The sequence below is a fragment of the Hyperoodon ampullatus genome (assembly GCF_949752795.1).
Source record: "Hyperoodon ampullatus genome assembly, chromosome: X".
Taxonomy (NCBI): Eukaryota; Metazoa; Chordata; class Mammalia; order Artiodactyla; family Ziphiidae; genus Hyperoodon; species Hyperoodon ampullatus.
In genome coordinates, this window is record NC_136913.1 from 80494793 (window position 1) to 80510945 (window position 16153).

At 35.3% G+C, this 16153-nt stretch overlaps 1 protein-coding gene and 1 pseudogene across 2 annotated transcripts in view; one reads left to right on the forward strand and one right to left on the reverse strand.

The window, feature by feature from the left end:
* Positions 1 to 3085: 3085 nt before the first annotated feature.
* Positions 3086 to 3427, reverse strand: LOC307068966 (transmembrane protein 256-like; annotated as a pseudogene). The gene has a single exon. The product of its transcript is annotated as a transmembrane protein 256-like (transcript).
* Positions 3428 to 8098: 4671 nt separating this feature from the next.
* Positions 8099 to 16153, forward strand: part of FAM133A (family with sequence similarity 133 member A) — a gene marked incomplete at its 3' end in the record, with an annotated part of 31583 nt that continues 23528 nt past the window's right edge. Inside the window, exons 1-2 of the mRNA XM_079727797.1 lie at positions 8099 to 8134; positions 11045 to 11131. The remainder of the gene's footprint in view (positions 8135 to 11044; positions 11132 to 16153) is intronic.

A 16153-nucleotide genomic window follows, 5' to 3' on the forward strand; every position in this document is an offset into this window, starting at 1 on the left:
CATATAATTTAGCTGCAAATGATATACATTTATAATACGCTTACTAAGAGATTCTGTTTAACTCAGTAAAAGACATATGCTTACTGGACTGAAATTTGAAATCACTGAACTGAAATTATTATAAAATAGTAAAAATTAATGGGATGCACATTTCAGAGAGATAGCTATGACAACTGATAAAGTATTCTAGTTACTGTTCCCGTCTATACTCTCTTGCATTCTAACTGTCATTTCACTATTTCAGACCACTGTCATTGTCCACCTGGATTATTTACCTCATCCTCGTCATCTATCTCCCTACCTCAAGCTCTCTTGCTTCCCTTCCAGCCTATATTCTATTGTGAAATTAACATTTCTAAAATGACATTTTCATCATATCATACCCTTCTTGAAAATCTACAGTGAATTCTCATTGAAAGGCAGAGTGGTGTAGGGAAAAGAATACCAGTTTCGAAGTCAGACAAACTAGAGTTTGAGTCTTGGTCATGACATGCAGCCTCTGGTAAGTAATTTTGTAGAAATTAGATTCCAGAATCAAACATACCCACATTTGCCACTTGCTAGCTGTCTGGCATTGGGAAGTTACTTAATCTCACTAACCCACAGTCTCTTTATCAGTGGAATGTGGAAAATAATATATAACTATATCAATTAGGACTTTTCAGTTGCAAGCACCATAAATCAACTCTGGCTATTTTATTCAAAGTTTAATTCATTGGAAAATAACAAGGTATCACAGAATCTGTGGAAAGCTGGTGAGTCAGGTCTGGAAACAGGCAGGAACTGAAGTAGCTCTGAATACCTAGGAAGCAGAAAACACAAGGGCCTCATAACCAGAATAGTCTAATCATGATGTTGAAGATGATTTAAACTGAAACTTCAGTCATTTTCAATTTAATTGCTTGCCCCTTAACTACAGTAGGGTAAGGCCTCTAGTTACAGACCCACTGGATTCTTCTCAAAAGAAAATCAGTGCTATGAGACTGAGGGAATGGATACCCAATATCCAACATACAACAAATGCCCACTATGCATATAAACCACAAATCACATAGTAAATGCTCAGTTAATGACTATTTTAACAGAATAAAGTCTGGACAACTTAATCAGGCCTTCATGGCCATTCAATTTCTGACCTCAATCCACTTTTCTAACTTAATTTTCTCCCAAATCCTCTACATAAACCCTGAATTCTCATCCCTGCCCTTCTCAGTCCATTTTCCCTGCCTGAAGTCTTCTCAACCTCTCTCACTTTTTAATATCCAACTTATCTCTTCTAAGGCTCAGTTTAGCTCTTTTTCTGATCCTGGAATCACAGGTTTTGTTTCCTCATTTTTTCTTAATCATAGATTGCTTCTTGACATCTTTTTTGAATGGTAGTCTTGTATTTGCTAACTCTTTATGTGCCCAGCTTGATTATAAACTCCTTCAGAAGAGAGATCATGTATCATATATTTCTTTGCTTCCTTGATGACACTGAATCCAGTGTTTTACACATAGTAGGCACTCATAAACTTATGATAAACAAATGCAAGAATTGCAAATTATTAATTTAAATCAACATTCATTTAATGATCACCTTCTGTATACTCAGCACTGTGTTGATTGTTTTGAAGGTACAGAAAAAAAAAACTATGAAAGTTGCCTTTGATGTAGCTCACTGTCTAATTTAGGAGAGAAAAAAATAAAAGCATGCAGTATCCCAGAAGCAGTTATATTAATAAGTAAAACATATCATGTGAAAATGTTTTATATCAGTACTAAGGGTATAAGAAGATGTAAAAAGCAGGAATAACTAATAGTTATGGGAAAAATGAGAAGGAAAGTTTATTGAGGTGGAGAAGTTAGCAGGGAGTAGTCTGAAACGTAACTGGATATATGAGGTTAGAACTGGGAAAAAGCTTCGCAGTTAGGGCTGGAAATATAGGCTTGTGACTCATTGTTATGTAAGGAGTGTTAGTGTAAATGAAGAAATTATGAAAATATGGTAAGCCTGAGGAAAGCCATGCAGGTGCCATAAAGGAAGTCCACCAAATTATTCCATTTAAAATATCTCTGTGTTTTTTAAAACAGATTTATTGAAATGTAGTATACATACTATAAAATTCACTCTTATTAGTGTATAATTCAATGACTTTAGTAAATTAATAGAATCATGCAACAATCACCACAATTCAATTTAAAAATTTTTCCATCATCCAAAAGTTCTGTGATACTCATTAGCAGTTAATCTCTTCTTCCATGCCCAGGCTTAAGCAAATACTCTTCTGTTTTCTTTCTCTGTAAGTTTGCCTTTTCTATACATTTCATATAAATGGAATCATATAATATGTGGTCCATTGTGTGTAGCTTCTTTCACTGAGCATGTTTTTAAGGTGTATTCATGTTGTAGCATATATCAATAGCTTGTTCCTTTTAAATGATTAATAGTATTCCATTGTGTAAATATATCACATTTTGTTCATCCATTTACTAGGTGATTGGTATTTGGATTTTTTCCAGTTTTTTCTTTTTATGGATACTACTACTATGAATAGTTACAACATGCCTCTGTGTGGACATATATTTTTGAACATATATCTTTATCTCTTACGGTTAGATTCCTAAAAGTAAAATGGCTATTATATGATAAATTTATGTTTAACTTGTTAAGAAACTGCAAAGTATTTTCCAAAGTGTCTGTACCATATTATGTTCCCACTAACAATGCACAGGTGGTCTGCTTTCTCTGCATCCCCAACACTTAGTACCATTTGTATTTTTTATTATAGCCATTCTAGTGGATATGTAGTAGTTTCTAATTGGGATTTTGATTTACATTTCCCTAATGACTAATGATGTTGCATATCTTTTCATATCCTTTTCAGCTATTCATAACTTGTTTGATGAAATGTCTAATCAAATCATTTGCCTATTTTTAATTAGGTTTTTGTCTTCCTAATAATTATTGAGTTGTAAGAGTTATTCAAATATTCTGTATAAAAGCTTCTTATTTTATTATTATATTTTTAATTTGCCTTTCTCTTTTAATCCCATCCCTGCTCCAATTCTAAAAAATGTCCCCAGAAATTAAACACAAGGAAACTCAAAGAGCCAAGGCAAGCCAGCCCAAGAGTAGCAGGCTCCTTCCCACAGGGGCCAAAGTATGGGCGCTGGGGTGTCCACTCAGAGCCTGGTAGTTAAAGCTGGTGCAGAAAAAGGTAGTTCCAGAAGCTAGCAGTAACCCTGCGCAGAGGGACTTTCTGCACAGGAGCACCCCTAGCAGGGCCAGGCTGTGTAAAAAGTGGGGTTTGTTGGTCTTGTGAAAGAGCTCCTTCCTGTAGGCATCCAGGAACTAGGCTAAGTGTGCCCCATACGAGGCCAGGCCTAAGGCCCCCACTCCAGACAAGGCACCCAGACAGCAGAAAGCAGCCCCTGGACTGGCCATGGCTGTGGATCTACAAGCTTTTTATTAGATCTATCATTTGCAAATGCTTTCTTTTAGTCTGTGGCTTGTACTTTTATTTTCTTATTGGTGACTTTTGAGGAGTGAAAGTTGATACATTCAAATTGATCATTTTTTTCTTCTATGTATAATGCTTTCAATATTGTATCTAAGAACTCTCTGCCCTACTCAAGGTCACAAATATTTTCTACTAGAAGTTATATATTTTAGCTCTTAAATTTGAGTCTGTGATCCATTTTGAGTTAATTTTTTGTATATGGTACGAATTAAGGGTCTAATTTCTTTCTCTAATTTTTTTTTTTTTTTGGCCGCACCATGCAGCTTGCGGGATCTTGGTTCTCCAACCAGGGATTGAACCTGTGCCCTCAGCAGTGAAAGCACCGAGTCCTAACCACTGGATCGCCAAGGAATTCCCTCTCTATTTTTTTTTTTTTAAATGTGGGTATCCAGTTTTCCCAACTCCTTTGTCGAAAAAAACTATCCTTTCCCCCATTGAATTGTCTTGGTACCTTTGTTGGAAATCTACTGACCATAAACGTTAGAATTTATTTCTGAACTTTGAATTCTGTTCCACTTATCTGTATGCCTATCTTTGGGCCAATACTACACTGTCTGATTAACTGTGGCTTTATCTTAAGTTTTGAAATTGGGAAGTGTGAGTCCTCCAATTTTGTTCCACATTTTCAAGTTTGTTTTGGCTATTCTGGCCCCTTGTATTTCCATATGAAATTTAAGATCAGCTCATCAATATCAGTTTCTGCAAAGAAGCCAGCTGGGACTTTGATAGGTGTTGCATTTAGTCTATCCATCAATTGAGGATGAATTACTATCTTGATAACATTGAGTCTTCTTATCTAAGAGCATGACATATCTATTTATTTAGATATTCTTTAATTTCTCTCAGCAATGTTTTGTGGTTTTTAGTGTATAAGTCCTGACAGAACCTCTGTGCTGAATGAACTGGAGGGGGGAGGGTATGGGAGCAGCTCCAGGTCCTAATGTCACAGATTCCCACTCTTTGTACTCCAAGGTCAGCGATGTTTCAGGAATAAACACTCCTCAGATGGATATATACTTTTGGTCAATTTCCAGAGTGCTGAAATGGTTGCTTTTTAAATTTTGTCCAGGTTTATAGTGTTTTTGGGAAAGATTTCCTAACCTCCTCACCTAGCCATAGCCGGAATTTCTAACATGTGTGTATTTTTATGAGAATTTGTGTTCCAAGCACTTCTAATTCCAAAAGCCCAGTGATAGAATATCTATTGAGTTATGCCAATTCATTCAAAAAACATGTTAAACTACCACTTGTCATGTAAAGACAAAACATATGGGTTACTGAATATTGTTTTTTGTATAGCATTGATTATGTGTTTAGAGTTGTGATGAAACAGTGACTGAAATTGACTACATAATTTAATTCAAATAAACAGATATATCAAGCATTTCTTATGTGTTTGATACCACAGGAAACAATAGATGAATTAATCATTATTGCTACCCTAAAGAAATTCTCCATGTAGTGTCAGAGTCTGCAAGTATGCTTCAAGTCTACAAGTCTTCAGAGTCTGAAGTATCAATATCAGGTAGACAGCTAAGTGTGCATCCTTGGAGCCCCAGACTCATAATCAACTGCCTATTCAAAATCTCTATTTGGATGTCTGTCTAGCAGATATCTCAAAATTAACATGTACAGAAATGAATTTGCTCACCCACCTTTTACTATTAATCTTCTTTAGTGACCCCATCTCAATAAATGGCACCTCTGTCTAATGAATTCCAGATACTTGGTAGTTATCCTTGATTTCATTTTCTCCCTTACCCCATATCCAATCAGTCACCAAGTCCTCTTGCTTCTACCTCCAAAATAGTATCTCATATCTGCTCATTTGTCTCCTACTCTAGTGCCAACATCCTAGTCCAGACTATCTTCATCGACTGCCACCACTCCATCCAAATTATCATACTTGGACTCCTGTATTCCTTCTTAAACCAAAATATCATTTCTTCATACGTGGGGCAAAGTGATCTTTTAAAAATGAATATAGGATAACGTCACTTCCCTGCTTAAATTTTTCAGTGGTTCCACATTTGATGTACAATATGTTGCCCAGTTAAGTGTGTTATTCAAGAGCCATAGCATTCTAACCCCAATCTAGTCCAACTAACCGTCATATCTCACCTAGACTAACATTCCTTCTGTATCCAATCTTATCTCCTATCTCTTTTCCACATAGTAGAGAGAATGATTTTTCTAAAATACACATATGAGCATGTCTCTATTTCTCCTCTTTTCAGAACTTTTCCCATGAGTTGTTGGACAAAGTTCAGAATCTTTAATATTGTCAATAAGGTCCTTCATGATCATGCTCCTGCCCATTTCCTCAGCATTATCCCATGCCACCATCACCATTAATCATTACCCTCCAGTCATATTAGCCTATTGTTTCTTGATGGAGCCAAGCCCATTCCTGTCTCAGTACCTTCATATATGTTTTTCCTTCTGCTTTGAATTGGCCCTCATCCTCTTTACCTGGCTCATGACTATTCATCTTTCAAGTCTTATTTTAAATCCCTCTTTCAAAGAGAGGTCTTCCCTGATCCCATTTACTAAGTACTAGCTATGTGCTATTATCAAACCCTATGCATTTTCTTTATAGCACTATCACAGTTTTAATTCTATAGTTATTTGTAGGTTATTTATTTAATATGAGTGGTCCTAAAATCTATGAGTTTAGGGACCGTGATTGTATTGTAATGTCACCGGCATTTTCTAGCACAGTGCTGGGCACATAGTAAGCACTCAGTAAATATTGGCTGAATGAGTTAGTGAACATGCCATGGCAACATAAAGGAGAAAGAAATTGTTTCCTGCTAGGAGGATCTAGAAAGTTGGGGATTAAAAGAAAGGTATTTTAGGCAAAGGAAACAACATGTTTGTACAAAGTCAAAGAGTTAGGAAAGATACTGGAATATTTGAGGAATAGTGAGGTATTTTATGTGGCTGAAGCATAGGGATTTCAGTGATACATGGAGGAAGAAGAGAGAATAAGAGGAAGAAAGTTAAGGAGAAATGAGTTTGGAGAAGCTCAAAATCAGGGTCATTCTGCCAAACTAAGGAATTCAACTCTAATTAAATAAGCATTAAGGAGTGGCCAACTTTAAAGAAAGGTGACTAGAGTTAGCAGTGTGGAAGATGGACTGGACACAAAAAAGAGTAAATAATAATATGTATGCAAGTGGGGTATACGTGATGCACAACATTTGCATAGCAATCTGTATTTTTTATAGCACCCTCCTAAGATCTTACCATTGTATGTGTGTGTGTGTGTGTGTTGTGTGTGTGTGTGTGTGTGTGTGTGTGTAATGTCACTCAGATATACTTTAATTTCCAAATTTGTCATAGGTCCTCCCTTTATGTCCTCATGATATCTTGATAATTCTTAATACTAACAATTATAAGAATATGAAATTACATCAGCCTGTAACATTTACCTTTTTGAAGTATGTTCACATATGTTACCTTATTTGATTTTCACCCAAACCCATAAAATAGACAGAGACAACTTTTCTTATTTTGTCAATGTGAAGACTGGGCTCACAGAGGCTAAAATAATAGCCTAAGGTTTTACAACTAGTATAGCTAAGATGCAGCATTAGAACCCTTTTCTAAATCCAAGGTCCTTCTCAATTTACCACATATTCATGCATTTTAATACTAATTTTACTGTTTTTGCTTTTTATAACTAATACTTTTGAATAAAAGTTTCATAATGAGCTTCCATAACTTTGAAGTAACAACAAGGTTAGCTTTCCTCAAGTTGCTCTTTTGAAATACTTCCACAATCTATGAGGTCTAAACAAAGACTGAAAAAAGAATTTCCTAGATAAATGAATTATAAATACAGTCTTCGTTAAATAATAAATGTTGATTATCAGCTAGTGAAAAACACAATATTTTAGACCTTTTAAAAAATCTTCAGATAAGAATGAGTGCCCACATAGAAGAATTGCATTGGGTTGGCAGGAAAGGAATCATCTCATTTGTTTAGAAGGTTAAGATAAGATCAAAAAAAGCAAAAACAAGACCAGACAAAGTGGAGTAGAGATGTAAAAAGATGGAAATGCCAATATGGCTGAACATCTTTTGGGAAAGATGGTATGGCATGCTTATCATTTATAGTAATTTCATTTGGAATGTCTTTTTTTAAGACTATTTTTTAGAGCAGTTTTAGGTTTACAGCAAAATTGAGAGAAAAGTACAGAGATTTCCCATATACTTTCTGCCCTCCACACATGCATAGCTTCCCCCGTTATCAACATCACTCACCAGAATGGTATTTTTTTAAACCAAAGATGAACCTACACTGACACATCATAATTACCCAAAGTCTACCTTAGGGTTCACTCTTGGTGTTGTATATTCTGTGGGTTTGGATAAATGTATGATGACATGTATACACCATTATAGTATCATACAGAGTATTTTCACTGCCCTAAAAATCCTCTGTGCTCTGCCTATTCATCTCCCTCCCCCACAGCCCCATCCCTGGCAACCACTGATTTTTTTTTATTGTTTCCATAGTTTTGTCTTTTTTCTGTGCAATGGGGTCAAAAACTCAAGGTGAAGTTGAGAAAAATTAAAAGCCATAGAAGATAAGCCACCTGCAAAATTAACCCAAGAGCCTGCTTGTGAGTAGATAATTCAATTTGGAAATACTCAAAGTTTTGCTTGAGCTTCAGGGAGGCATGAATATAATGTGTTCATAAATTGAAAAGGTAAAATCTAATCAGTTAATGGAAGACTGAATTATCAGAAAGTAAATTACTACACTAGGGAAAATCATAGAACTAGCTGTGAGTTTACAGAAATGGCTAGGAAAGAGAGTGCCCTGATCAGATTGGAATACTCTAGTCCCCAACCCAATGGTGGAGATTCGTAGGTATACCAGATTAAATCTTGAGGCAGTAATCATTAAGAATATCTACTGACTCTTTTTTTTTAATGATTCCAGGCTCACCATGGTAATTTATGATTATAATTTTGTTTTGTACATGTATTATCTAATAGATTCAGGATATGCTGGTTATCAAACTGAACATTCCTGTGTTTACAATATTTCCAATTATAAACTAATGGATGGGCATCTGATTTATACATTGATATAGTGTGACTTTTGTTAGTGTGAATTAGCCTCCCTCATCCTCGTACTACTGGCACACTGATAGAATAGTATAAAGTCTTACATAGATTGAAGCAAATATTATGTCTATATGGAAAAGCATGTGGGTGACATCATTTATCCATTTACTATCAATTAAAGAACTAGGTGGTGATACAGAATATGCTTATGTTTCCTCTTATTTTTATTGTTCCTTGTTGAAATTTCCACATGACAATGGTTTTTGTACTTTCTACCATAATAACCTGAGGAAATTATTAAAATTACAAATTCGGAGTTCTTACTCCCAGAGACTATGATAATACTTGGTCTGGGATGAAGCATAGGGCTCTGCATTTTTTAAAAAATGACCTATATGATTCTGAGCTTGTGCTTTAGTGGACTATACCTTGAATAGCACTGTTCTACAGAAATTTTTTCTATATTTAAATAAGCCTATGGTTCTTAAAGTGATTGTTCACTGCTGGGCAAAATTTCACAGATTTCTGTTAGATTTCTGTTAACTGGGTAAACCAGTGACATCTGAAACCAGTTTCAGACCTCTGATTGGTCAGAACTGTGTATGCAAATCACAGTGAACGTAGTGGGAGTGGACGACAGCTTTGTAAGGATAACCAACTTGGGGCAGGGCCAAGGAAAGACCAAATGGCTGCCATCTTCACTGTGCTATGTGCTCCAAGGTGAAGAATAGAAAATAAAATCCTCTGAGGTCTTCCTTGTTCACCAGCAGAAGCAAATAGGTAAGTGGTAATGCTGAGGTGTAGCCTAGGTGATATTACCCCCTCCAAAATCTTATCGTCTCCACATAGCTGCCCCAAATGAAACAATCTAAGTAAAAGCAATGTGCTTCCTATGGAAGTGCAACTTTTGAGTTCCTAACTTTCTCTAAGAACCAGATTGCTGCCCCTAAATACCTCTTACATAGAAATTTTCCAGCTTACTCTGGAAATCAGGAACTATTTAACTGAGGATATGCAGTTGGAAGAGGATTCAGGAGATGGGGTGAGGGGAAAGTAAGAGCAGGAAATCGGTTCGTAGAGAGTGGTATAGGCTAGGGTGACAAACAGGAAGTGGCAGAATTAGAGTTTGAATCCATCAGACTCCAAAGTCTATAAACTTCTTTATTAGATTTTTCTAACATTAGTGTGCATAAGAATCACCTGAAGGCCGTGGTAAAAATGTAAGTTCATGACCCCAGAAGTTATGATTTAGTAGGTCTTATATGGAGTCCAGAAATCTATATTTTTATCAAGTATCTGAGATAGCTCTGATGCAGATGGTCAGTGGACACACATCAAGAAACATTTTCTCAGAGGAGTAGTTGTCAAACCATTTGGTTTAAGGATTCCTTTACACTATTAGAAATTACTGAAGACCCAAAGAAGGTTTGTTTATGTGGTCAAGAATATCTGATATATAATAGTTATTTATATTTATGGTATTAAAAACTAAAACTGAGAAATTTTAAAAATATTATTAATCCATTTTAAAATACCAATAATAAGACCATTAAATTTTAACTAGATAACATTTTGTGAAAAGTAATTATATTTTCAAAATTAAAAGTATTTAATGAACAGACATGTATTAGTTTACATTTTTAAATCTATTTAATGCTAACTTAATTATTCTCATATCTGTTTCTACAATTTGTTTTGATATGATGTTTTGGTTGAAGTATATGAAAAAAAAATAGGCCTCACACAAATAACATAGTTGGAAAAAAGAGAAGCCTGCAGACAACTTGAAAGGTTGTTGGAGGCTCCCATGTGTCCTGGGACCACACTTTGAGTTAGTGTCTTAGAGTAATATCTATTATTGCTCTCAGAAAGGTTTATGTTGGTCAGTCTGTGTTGGTCATCAAAGCTTAGGGACACCAAAAAAAGTAGAAAATTAATTTATTCCTTAGACTGTTTTGGGTTGTTAAATTATTTCATAAAATTTACCACAATATTGCTCTTTTATTAACTTACTTTGTAAATTTCAAAGCACTATAGAAATATAAAATAGGAGTCCAGGTGTTGGGGAAAAATTTTGTTTAAAGAAATTGGGTTTCAGAACAAAGATTCCTTTGAAGGTAGAGGATTGTCAATTGGCAATGAGGAAGGAATACATTAGGTGACCAATTATAGGCAGGAAAAGGAAAAGTATAAAAGCAGGGAATAATCTGTAGTTACTTATAGTAGATATTTACAGTTGAATAAATAACTGGAATGGTGAGAAAGTGCTAATCATAACCTTTTAAGGAGGGTTATTACTTTGCCTGAATAAAAGAACCTTTTCTTCTGGTCAGCATACCTCTTCAAATTTGGTTAGATTTTTTTTTGTACTTAAGTTTTAGTTCTATAACCTAAAACATACTGCAAACTTATGCAAGGACTTTAACAAATATTATCTCATTTCTTATCTTTGGTCAAAGTGGAAGAACCTGGAAAGCAGATTGGAAAGAAGCAGCTGGAAAAGTGAGAGGAAAACTGAATGTTTGTAATCTTGGAAGCCATTTGAGGTAAGTGTTTCCAGGAGGAGGGAGTGAGTGATCCAGTCTGTCAATTGATGCTGATTGATGAAGTTAGGATAAAAATGAGAATTCATCATTAGACTTAGTGGCATGGAGGTAATTAATGACCTGGACAACAAAAGTTCTGATGGAGTGGTTGAGGTGAAAGTCCCATGGGTGTAGGTTCAAGAGAGAATGGGAAGAGAAGTGTTGAAAACTGTATACAGTAAGTCCCCTACGTATGAAACTTCAAGTTTCAAACTTTCAAAGATGTGAAAATGCGTTCACATGTACAATCACATAAGTTCACGTGTCTGGCGTACAATTGTCACATGCGTGCACCCTCTCCAAATGGTTGTGCTTTTGTGTACTTTACTGTATAATACTGCATAGAGTACAGTAGTACAGTATTTTTATTTCAAGCCACTATACATTTCAAGGTACTTTACTATAAGATTAAAAATGTTTTCTTTATTTTTTGTGTTTGTTTTTTATGTACTATTTATGTAAAAAGTATTATAAGCCTATTACAGTATGGTACTATATAGCCGATTGTGTTAGTTGGGTACCTAGGACTGACTTTGTTGGACTTACGAATGCGCTTTCAGAATGGAACTCGTTCGTAGGTAAGGGACTTACTGTAAACAGCTCTTTCCAGGAGTTGTAATAAAAAAGAACAACAGAGAAATGGAGCAGTAGATAAAAGGGGAAATAGGGTTAAGACAGGTGGTTTTTATTGGTTCAAATGAAAGAGTAGCAGGTTTCTATGCTAATGTTTTTTTTTAAGAGCTTCAGTAGTGAACACAATACACATAGATCTTTTCCTTATAGAACTCATAATCTAGTGAGTAGAAATGGTATTAAACAAATGATTACACAAATAATTAGATAATATTCATTGTAATGAATATTAAAAGAAAAAGCACAAAGTTCTATAAGAGCATAATTGTCAGACTGAACTTTTTCAAGGACATCAGAAAAGACTTCGCTAAATAAATGATATTCAAGTTGCACTTAGGGAGGGAGAATAGTACTTGCAGGGGCCCTGGGTAGAGTGAATATGGCACATCAGAGATACTGAAAGAAGACCATTGAGTTTGAAGCACAGAGAGGGAGGAGGATGAGTGGGGCAGAAGATAAGGTTGAGGAAATAAGCAGTGACCAGGATTATTTAGGTTGGAGCCCATAGACTCATTTAGGATCTTTGGTTTTTATGCCAAGAGTATAGGGATCCTTGACTTTATGTGTTGGCCACAACAAAAGTAAACCAGCCAAAATTGAAATGTAAAAGGCGGAACAGATAGGAAATGGAATGGAAAGGTGAGTTGCATGAACATTGTTTATACTGCTACAGACAGGACATTAGGCCAAGTCTATTTGTGATTTCATAATCAGTTATTTTCCAATGCAGTCAATTTACTCAGCCTTCAGCAATTGAGAGATTTCTGTCTAACTGATCAAATCATACAGTAAGAAGGTCCAATTTGTTTGCTAAGATGGCCAAAAATAACAGATCATTATCATTCCTTACCTCATATCTTCCAATGGCTCTCTCTTTTTCTCTCAAAAATTAATGTATGGGCTTCCCTGGTGGCACAGTGGTTGAGAGTCCGCCTGCTGATGCAGGGGACACGGGTTCATGCCCCGGTCCGGGAAGATCCCACATGCCGCGGAGCGGCTAGGCCCGTGAGCCATGGCCACTGAGCCTGCGCATCCGGAGCCTGTCCTCTGCAACGGGAGAGGCCACAACAGTGAGAGGCCCACGTACTGCCAAAAAAAAAAAAACCCAAAAAACAAAAATTAATGTATTTTCCAACTTTTTATTATGAAATTTTCAGGCACATAGAAAACTTGAAAGACTTTTGCAGTGAACACCTATACACTCATAACCTAGAGCCAAAAACTTTTATCATTTTGCTGTATTTGCTTCCTTTGTTTTGCTGTACAATTTGAAAGTAAGTTACAGAACTCATGATGCTTCATATGCAATTTCTTCAGCTTGCATCTCCTAAAAATAAGGGAATTATCTTCCATACTCTTAACATTATAATATTTAAGGTAATTAAAAATAATTCCCTGATGTCATCTAATACTTATCAATATTAGATATCTCTAGGTGTCCCTTCAAAATCATTTTTAACAGCTTTATTTAGGTATAGTTTTCACACCGTGAAAATTATTCATTTTAAATGTAATAGTCAATGACTTACTGCAAATTTACAAAAGTTGTGCAGCCATCACCACAATGTAATTTTGGAACATTTCCATCACTCTAAAAAGAAACCTCATATACCTGTTTTTTACTGAACTGGGATAAAATCAAGGTTCATGCATGGCATTTAATTATGTCTCTTTAAATCTTCTTTTTTTTCTAGAGCAGTCTTCATTTTTTCTCATGTAATTTTTGGAAAAGACCACATGTTTGTTTTATAGAATGTCCCGTATTCTGGATTTATCTGTGTTTACTTATTACATCATTTAACTTGTTCCTCTGTTTCCCCCATCCCCCAACCACCACCCAGTATTTTCTGTTAAAGTCTTGATTAGTTTCATTCTGACATATTTGGAATAAAGCCCAAATTTGTTAATTATTTCTCTCCTCTAACATGTAAATCCCATGAAGTCATGGACTTTATCTGTCTTGTTTAACACTAGTGCCTGGCTCATAGTAGGTTCTCAGTAAACATATTTTGAGTAAATAAGTGGAACACCTACATTCAGATTTTATGTTTTCACCATACAGATTCAATCTTATTTTAAGATATTTTTCCATTTTAAATTGTATTATGGTCAAAATTAAGTTATGATTTATTTTCTAAACCAGTAGTAATTCAGGCTGATGAAAAGCAAGTTTTCTTCCATTTCAGCATGCCATAAACATTTTAGGTGTTTCTCTAATTTTTAGGATATCAAATTTATTTTAAAGATGAGGAATTTCATGCACAAACATTTTGGAATAGATAAACCAAATAGATTATAAAGTTTTGATATGGTTGCTTATCAGAAGATTTAAGGGATTGTATAAGTAATCTGTCCGCTCACATTCAGGACTGTTGGGGGATTTGGGGTTAGAATTGACTTCTTCCATAGAGAAAAACAGTTATCTAGAGTTATACTGAGTTGGGAGTAAATCAAGAAAATGTACTGGGGTCTTCAGGTTCCTTATTCAGGCAATAATATAGGCAGATTATTTCAGTGTCATTCAAAGGGTGAAAAAGATTCAGGGGAATCTGGGTAAAAATAGCTGACTTCCTAGTGTGGAACTTTCCTGTATTCCTGACTACTGCATGACAACTGCTGCTGGCAATGATATAACACATAGGTAAAAATAACTGCTGTGACATGTTAAGTGTCAGGTTAGCAAATTCTGTGATTCAGAATATCTACCAAAGCAGTGGATAGAGATCATGGTAGTCTGGGCAATGTTATAGTCTTTACCCTTTAGGGATTTGCAATCCAGTGAGGGAAAAGGAAATTACAAGTGATACTCTACGTATATAAATGGCAGGAACATATACAGCCATGTGAAGGAATAGAGATAGGTAGTAAGTAATCTGGAATATAAAGGGAAGAAACTCTTAGTAGTTTATAGATTATCCAGATGATTTGAATGGTTTCCATTTGCTTTTTGCTGATTCTAGTTAATACTGTTCCTTGAGCTTCCCCATATTTGCAGATGTTAAGAGAGAAGGGAAAACTTGAATCAGTCCATTTTATCAGCTCTGGTAATCAGGTTGGGTAAGGAAAGAAAGTGAAAATAATAAGTTACATGGTGTTTTTGAGTTTTCTGTACATTTCCATTTTCCCAAGTTCTCTTCATTATCATAAAAGTTAGTTGTATCCAGCCACATGGTTATGCAGAAAAATGCATTGACTAGTTTAAGCTAGACTCCCATCTCCACTCCCACACCCGAGAAAGATTTATGCTTCATGTGTCTGAAAATTCTAGATTGAAGTGATAAATTAATAGAACACCTGCTTCAGGTTGTCCCAATTTGTAGAAACTGATATTATCAACCAATTTAAATTTTGTTAACATTAGACACTTTTCTGCCTTTTCAGGGGAGCATTTGTCCTGTGACCTTCTGAACTTAAGGGATAGATGTAGAGCTACAAATAACCATCATATCTTCATTAGAATCCTCTGCTAGAATTTGCAGCCACTTTTCATGCTATAACGTTCTTTAATAATGCAGGCTTTAAATCAGGGTGCTAGGGGTCCAATCTTGGCTCTACTACTATGAGACCTTGGAAAAATTACTTAAACATCCTGAGACTGTTTGCTCATCTGTCAAATGGGGAAAATAATAATACCTACTTCATGAAGTAGTGAGAATTAAATGAGATAATCCATGTAAACCATTTGGAACAGTACCTATTCATGGTGAATACTGAATAATTGTAATCATTATTACATGATTGATGAAAATAATCATAGGAATATCAAGTCTTTACATTTATATAGACTTAAACAGTTTTCAAACTATGGCCAAAGAATATTTCATTTGAACCTGAGGGCAGGGGATGGGATTGAAAACTGAGACAAAGAGAGGTTATATCATTTGTCTGAGAGCACTCAGCAAGTAAAAAGGGGAGCTGGTCCTTCACGTCTATAATGATAATGAATTATAATGATGATTGCTGCATTGGTGGGTGAAGTTAAACAGCCTGCCTAGTGAATTTACCTAAGATACTTTATCTGCCTTCATCAAGCCAACTCTTCCTCAGTGCCCTTCCTGGAATTTAAAACTAATTTTTCTCCCCCTGAGGATGAATACTGAGTTATATCTTCCATATGATTTTTCAAAACAGGCAAGTCATGGAAAGGTAGTGCCCTTTGATTCCAGCATACTAAAGTAATATTAATACAAATTTTCACACTTTCTGATGCTTCTCAGTGTACCTTATTACTGTTTCCAATAAGCATCTATATGTTAGTTATTATAACAAATAAGTCTATATTATCTGGCCTTTGAATTTTTAGGAAATTTTCATATGTAGTCATTTGTGAGAAGAGAGGTGACTCATGTA